Source organism: Oryx dammah, unplaced genomic scaffold, assembly GCF_014754425.2.
Source record: "Oryx dammah isolate SB20612 unplaced genomic scaffold, SCBI_Odam_1.1 HiC_scaffold_25, whole genome shotgun sequence".
In the NCBI taxonomy this organism is placed as follows: Eukaryota; Metazoa; Chordata; class Mammalia; order Artiodactyla; family Bovidae; genus Oryx; species Oryx dammah.
The window spans coordinates 8,912,240-8,920,260 of NW_024070209.1; the positions used below are offsets into that span (position 1 = coordinate 8,912,240).

General features: G+C 45.2%; 1 long non-coding RNA gene across 1 annotated transcript; it reads right to left on the reverse strand.

The window, feature by feature from the left end:
- Positions 1 to 2,484: 2,484 nt before the first annotated feature.
- Positions 2,485 to 6,195, reverse strand: LOC120851218. Its single transcript, XR_005718261.1, has 2 exons — positions 6,013 to 6,195; positions 2,485 to 2,746 (listed from the first exon to the last, which is right to left on the reverse strand). It is a non-coding gene; the product is annotated as an uncharacterized LOC120851218 (long non-coding RNA).
- Between the last annotated feature and the right edge of the window lie 1,826 nt (positions 6,196 to 8,021).

Genomic DNA, 8,021 nt, shown 5'->3' on the forward strand with positions numbered 1-8,021 from the left:
CCTTCCCCACCCCATTTCTCTCTTTATATCACAGATAAGGACCAAGCCCTTGGGCAGCTCAGGAGAAACGGTGAGGGAATCTACTTCTGGAGGACTCCAGCCCAAGAGTCCAAGAACAAAACCATCCTGAGAGTCTTCCAACTCTTCTTTAAATAATCATCACTCTCCCTAAAAAATTTCAGCCTTTTTTCCAGTTAATAGTAGATGAATAAATATTGCTGAATAGTGAAGAAAAGAAAGAAGAGAGAGAGGGAGGGAAGGAGGAAGAGACAAACTAACTGAAGAACTGAACACGCCTGAAAGCATGGCCAGAAGTATGACATACAGAAACACATAGAGCCCTGGAAAGCAGTGCTTAAAACCAGCAAACAGCTCCTGGTACTTCGCCTTGCTTCAGTTCAGTTCAGTTCAGTTCAGTCAGTCGTGTCCGACTCTTTGCAACCCGGATTGCAGCACGCCAGGCCTCCCTGTCCATCACCATCTCCCGAGGTTCACTCAAACTCACGTCCATCGAGTCAGTGATGCCATCCAGCCATCTCATCCTCTGTCATCCCTTCTCCTCCTGCCCCCAATCCCTCCCAGCATCAAAGTCTTTTCCAATGAGTCAACTTTTCCCATGAGGTGGCCAAAGTATTGGAGTTTCAGCTTTAGCATCAGTCCTTCCAAAGAACACTCAGGGCTGATCTCCTTTAGACTGGTTGGATCTCCTTGCAGTCTAAGGGACTCTCAAGAGTCTTCTCCAACACCACAGTTCAAAAGCATCAATTCTTCGGTGCTCAGCCTTCTTCACAGTCCAACTCTCACATCCATACATGACCACAGGAAAAACTATAGCCTTGACTAGACGGACCTTAGTCGGCAAAGTAATGTCTCTGCTTTTGAATATACTATCTAGGTTGGTCATAACTTTTCTTCCAAGGAGTAAGTGTCTTTTAATTTCATGGCTGCAGTCACCATCTGCAGTGATTTTGGAGCCCCCACAAATAAAGTCTGCCACTGTTTCCGCTGTTTCCCCATTTCCCATGAAGTGATGGGACCCGAAGGTTACTAGATCTTAAATAAACTGATTCTCATTTCTTCACATGACAAATAGAGATAACACTTATTCACTGCTTTTATACATAGTATCTTATGACCGAGAAAACATTTGACCCTCTACTCGAGTTCTCCATTTGACTCACCCAACCACTCACTGGTGGCAGAGGGGCCCATCTTTTGGCCTGGCAGCAGAAGTCCACATGATGACCCTAGGTGTGTGGTTTTTTTTTAATTGAAGGTGATCATAGGTCTTGAGGGACTTCCCTGGTGGCTCAGACTGCAAAGAATCCACCTGCAATGTGGAAGATCTGAGTTCAATCCCTGGGTTGGGAAGATCCCCTAGAGGAGGGCATGGCAACCCACTCCAGTATTCTTGCCTGGAGAATCCCCATGGACAGAAAGGCCTGTAGGGCTACAGTCCTTGGGGTCACAAAGAGTCAGACATGACTGAGCGACTAAGCACAGCACAGCACATAGGTCTTGATGGAGGAGAAAGTGGCAACCCACTCCAGTATTCTTGCCTGGAGAATCCCACAGACAGAGGAGCCTGGCAGGCTACAGTCCATGGGGTCACAAAGAGTCAGATATGACAGAGCAACTAACACATGTGCACACACACAGGTCTTGAAGTAGCTAATAAAGGTGCATTCTAAGTCTTTAACACCTCCTCCTCCAGGCAGCAGACAAAGGAAGAGCCCAGCCATGATGCACTACCTGCCACCAAGACAATCGTGGTAGAACCTTTTCTCAAACCAATGACTTCTTGCACTGCCTCCTTCTCACTTCCTGCTACCGAGGCACCTGTACTGATCACCCAGGACAAAGGCACATCACCTAAAGTCCTCAGCATCCACCAAAGGAAGACCACTATTCACATTCCTATAAATACATTTCTCAACCTGAAGTAGACTTTCAGCAGATGCTCAGTGAATCAGATGGACTATTTCCAGAGTCAGCAAACTTTTTCTGCAAAGAACCAGATAGCAAATCTTTGATGTTTTGTAGACAATGTGGTCTTTGTCAACACGGCTCCACGTTGTGTCCAAAAGCAGCTATAGACAACACATCCACAAATGGCTGTGGCCGTGGTGATCCCACGAATCTTAAGCTACAAAAGGAGGCAACAGGGACTCCCACGGTGGTCCAGCGGTTAAGAATATGCCTGCCATTGCAGGCGATCCCTGGTCCAGGAACTAAGATCCCACATGCCATGGAGCAACTAAACCCATGTGCCCTGACTTACAAGCTCGCCATCTAGAGTCTTTGAGCTGCAACGACTGAGGCTATGCATCACAATACTGAAGCCTGCACACCATAGAGCCTCTGCTCTGTAGCAAGAGAAGCCACCGAGATGAGAAGCCCATGTCCCACAAATAGAGAGTAGCCCCTGCTCCCCGCAACCAGAGGAAAGCCTGTGTGGCGACAAAGACCCAGTGCAGCCAAAAATAAAGTAATAAATAATCTTTTTTAAAGAAGAGACAACAGGTCAGAGGTAGCCTGTGGGCCTTTGCCAAAACCCCAGGACTTACATCAACTTTGGGGAAAGTGTTGATGTCAAAAACATCATTTTAAGTCTTCCTTTTAGAGGCTGGGTCCTGCCAGCTCTGAACAGTACATCCAGGCACTTCTGTCCCTCTTCCCATAATCCTCTTGTGAACACCCACTGGCTTCAGAGACATGGGGCTTTCACCCTTCACACACAGTTATTCTGGAAGACAAAACAGGGGCAGAAATTAAAACCAGAGCCCAGGTCTTTGTACCCTACCCAGCATATCAAGTGCCCCTCTTCAAATTGTCCTGGGTGAGCTGTGTACCTAACAAATAAAATAGAACTATTCTTTCAGTTAATCGTCTTTTAGCAAGGGGGTGGTGGGGTGTTGGGGGGAGCAAATTTACTAAAGGCTCTTCTAAAATGCCAGCTGAAAAGGAAAAATGCTCCTTGGCACTAGGGAATCTTTTTCATGTGAAGTTACACGATCACTTCTCATTCTGTCTCTTAAGCACCGTGTGGCACCCATCCATGTATTAGGCTAATAACTGCACGAATCTAGTTAAAAAGAAGCAAGCAATTATTTTAATTAGAGGAGAACAAAAATAACACTCCTGGATTCTGGTTTAAGGGACAAGAAGGAAGTCGTCGGGGTTCAAAAAGATCCCACAAAATATTTTTGTGAAAGGAAAAATAATTAAGGCCAAATTTAGAATGGACTGGCAATACGTGGGCCAAATAAAATGAATGGCACTACTGTGCAGCTAAAACCCATTCATAGAGACGAGCCCCAGAAAGTCCATTTCTGTGATACCATTTGGAGGGTGTCGCCAATTTCACAAAGTGAAAGTGCATGTCTAGTGGAGACTTCAGCAATCCTTGCAAACCTCTTACACGATCTCTTACAGAGTTTCTGTGTAAACTCTTTTATTAATAAGAGAAAAGGGGAAGCATCTCGGTCAGATGCCTTTTAAGCAGGATTTTTTTTTTTCATTAAAATTCTTAGAGTAAATGGTTTGAATTTGTTACTCTGGAAAAATCTGCGTAGGAAATCCTTGCTGCTAATCCATTCTACAGAAAGCGGATGCCGTCGGAAGAGAGTTTTCACTATTTGAGTCGAATTTAGTCAGAGAGGAAGAGATTGTATCAGCGGATTTTCCATCGCCTGGGCCTTCTTGCCTCCCTTCTGGGCATGGCATTTGGGCCATCCTAGTCCATCTCAGGCTTCCAAAAAGATGAAATAAGGGAATTCCCTGGTGGGACAGGAGTTAAGAATCTGCCTTGCAATTCAGGGAACATGGGTTCGATGCTTGGTCGGGGAACTAAGATCCCACATGCCTGGGAGCAACTAAGTCCGTGCACTGCTATAGAAAGTTCATGTGCCTCAACAAAAGATTCTAGTAAGGTGGATGAACCTAGAGCCTCTTATACAGACTGAAGTCAGAGAAAAACAGATACAGCATACTAACGGCACAGATATGGAATCCAGAAAGATAATTCAGCCTATTATACAGAGCAAGATATCAGAAAGAGAAAAACAAATAGTGTATATGAACACATATATACGTAATTTGGAAAGACAGTACTGATGAACCCATTTTCAGGGCAGCAAGGGAGAGGCAGACATAGAGAAAAGACTTGTGGACACGGTGGGGAAGGAGAGGGTGGGACAAACTGGGAAAGCAGCCCTGACATATACACACAGCCATGTATAAGACACACAGCCAGTGGGGCGCTGTGTGCAGCACAGGGAGCTCAGGCTGGCACTCTAAGATGACCTAGAGGAGCGGGATGGTGGGGGGGGTAACGGGAAGGCTTCAGAGGGAGGGGAGGTGTGTATACCTATGGCTGATTCATATCAATATATAGCAGAAGCCACCACAATAATGTAAAGCAATTATCCTCCAGTTAAAAATAAATACATTTTTAGAAAGATCCCATATGATGCAAGGAAGATCCTGAGTGCCGCAACCAGGACCCGAGACAGCCAAATAAATAAACGAATAAAGTTGAAATGCAATACAAACCAGTCCCCTAGTCAGTCTTGTCCCTTCTGTTTGAATTTATACATGTTTACTGAACACCTGCTCTCCACCAGGCTGAGCCCTGGACCCTGCCTGCAAAGAGCTCACCATCTCATCACAGAGATGAGGCCCCAGCCAGGAGACCACACAGCCCCAGCTGGGAGGGCTCAAGGTTTCTGGTCTGAGCTGATGGTTAAACAGTGGGTTGTGCAGGAGGAAGCCATGGATAGCCCATGCCTGGTGGGAAGAGCAACACACACAAAGGTTGGTGCAAAAGGGCCCCACGTGCACACTGAGAACCAAGGGCGGCTGGAGGTGCTGCAGGGGAGGGGGCAGGCTGGGGAGGACGCAGAGCCCAGCCAGAGGGGCTCCGGGTGCGTGTTCACGAGCCTGCACTCCACCTTGCAAAGCCACCGAGGAGCTCTCTACGAGGGCTGAGGCGGCCAGCTTTCCATGCTGCTTTTTGGCTGTTGTTTCTTGGCTGTGCTGACTCTTCACTGCTGCCTGGGCTTTTCCTCTCGGTGTGATGAGCAGAGGCTACCCCTCAGCTGCAGGGCTTGGCTTCTCATTGCAGTGGCTTCTCTTGCCGGGTGCACGGGCTCTGGAGCACAGGCTCAATGGCTGAGGTGCATGGACTTAGTTGCTCCGCGGCACGTGGGATCTTCCTGGACCAGGGATTGAATCCATGTCTCCTGCTTCGCAGGTGTATTCTTTACCACTGAGCCACCAGGGAAGACTCACCAGCTTTCCATTCTGGAGTGAGCACTTGGATGTCTGAGAAGAGGATGAAACGAAGACTGGGTGTACTAGCAATGCCATAGCCCAGACAACCACAGAAAGTAGGTGTGGAGAGATGGGTGAGCTACGAGATGCACAGTACTGAAGCAGATTAAAAAGAACAGGTCTGGGGAGCAGTGATCAGAGGGTCAAAAGGAGGAGATGAAATTGGTTTTGAAGATTCTCACTGGGATCAGGTGTTTATCTGAATGCTTGCCCTATGTCCAGAAAGTTGTTATCTCACAGGTTCCTCTTCAAATCCAAGATGGACCTTGACAATGGACCCAGGATTGAGACACAGGGACAAAGGTCAGCCTTGAGCACGTACGCTTACTGCCAAGTGCCATGTGAGAGCTCCTAGAAAACAGTCTAACTCCTATTGACCTTCCCATGGGCTTCCCAGATGGCTCATCAGTAAAGAATCCACCTGTAATGCAGGAGACACAGGAGACAGGTTGGGAAGATCCCCTGGAGGAGGGCATGACAACCCACTCCAGTATGCTTGCCTGGGAAATCCCATGGACAGAGAAGCCTTTTGGGCTACAGTCCATGGTGCCCCAAAGAGTTAGACAAGACTGAACACGCACACAGATGCAAAACTCACACGAAACCAGTTTTCTGCCTAAAGTCTAATTCAAAATGTACAGAAGCCTGGGATGAAATATAATTGTGATGAATACTTACTGGGATGGTTGGTATGATGGGTTAACTTGATGGGACTAAAGGAGGCCCAGAGAGCTGGTGAAACATATTTCGGGGTGTGTCTGTTGAGAGTGTTTCTGGAGGAGACTGGCCTTCGAAAGGATGGATGGAGTTAAAAGGAGCACCCTCAACGTTGCAGTGAGAAGCATCCCATCCACTGAACGTCTGTACAAAACAGAAAGACAGAGGAGGGTGAGTTTTCTCTCTGCTTCACCTGGGACACCCGTCTTCTCCTGCCCTTGGACGTGGGAGCTCCCAGTGCTCAGGCCTTCAGAATCCAACCAGGCGTGTGCTCATGTTGTTGCTTCAGTAGCGTCCACCTCTTTGCAACCCTACGTATAGCACAAGTGTGTTCCATTATCTTGTAATAACTTGTCATGGAGTATATTCTATAAAAAATACTGTGCTGTATACCTGAAACCAATATAATACTGCAAATCAACTCCACTTCAATTTAAAAAGAATCCAACCAGGACTTATACCACTGCCCATCCCCCAGCCTCAATCCCCCAATAGTCAGGCCTTCAGATATGGACAGGGTTACACCACTAGCTTTCCTGGCTCCCAGTTTGCTGACAGCAGATCAAGTGACTTCTTGGCCTCAGTAACTGTGCTAGCCAATTCCTATAGTAGGTCTGCTCTTACATGTATATACATATATCTGCATATATTCAATTGGTAGGTTTCTCTGGAGAAACCTGAGTAGCATACTCAGGACAGGTGTTAGTTGCTCAGTCATGTCTGAATCTTTGTGACCCCATGGACTGTATCCTGCCAGACTCCTCTGTCCATGGGATTCTGCAGGCAAGAGTACTGGAGTGGGTAGCCATTTCCTTCTCCAGGAGATCTTCCTGACCCAGGATTGATGCTAGGACAAACTACATATAATCACTATATTAGATTAGGAGGAAATGGAAACCCACTCCAGTACTCTTGCCTGGGAAATCCCATGGACAGAGGAGCCTGGTGGGCTATAGTCCATGGTGTTGTAGAGAGTCAGCCATAAATGAGCACGCACACATGCATTCACGTTTTAAGTTTTTAGAGAATGTAATGAGAACACTTCTCAATTTGTTTTATGAGCCAGCTAAATCATGATAACATACCTGGCAGGGATATTACACTTAAAAAAAATTACAGGTAAATTTCTTTTATACATATTATAAAATTATCAAAACATGTGGTAATACATAAAATAAATATCATAACAAAATTCAATTTAGTCCAGAAATGCAAGGCTGGTTTGACGTTCAAAAACTTCTTGCACAGTTCATCACATTAACAAAATAAAGGGGAAAATCATATGATCAGCCTATAAACAAGTGAGAACTTAATTTATGGCAAAAATGTTTCAGCGTACTAGAGAAAGGAAGTTCTTTCTATTAATGGTGCAAGGTTAAGTGGATATGATGGAGGAATAAACAGACTTGATCCCAACATCGTACCATATATGAAAGGCAATACCATGTAGATTACAGATCTAAATGAGAAAGGTTAAATTATTGATATAAAGTTTCCAGAAGATAATACAAAAGAATATTTTCATGACCATCAAGAAAGCAAAGCTTTCTTAAATAGAATATAGGAAGCATTAACTATAAAGGAAAATATTGGTAAGTTAAAGTACAATAAAATTAAAATCTTCTACTCATCCAAAGACATCAGAAAGTGAAAAGTCAAGCTCAGGGTAGTATAAGATATTTTCAATATACATAAACAAAAAAGGATCATATTTACAACCTAAGTATCTCAGTAAGATACTTATAACTCTGAAAGAAAAGATGAACAATACATCAGGAAAATCAGCAGGACATTTGCAAAGACCCATTCTCAAGATACCCAAATAACCAGGGTACCTGAAAAGATGTTCAACTTATTGGTAAACCTGATAAATCAAATTAAAACCACAATGAAATTCAACTAGATACCACCAGAGAGCCCAAAATCAAAAAGACTAAGAACCAGATACGAACAAGGAAGCAGGGCAGCAT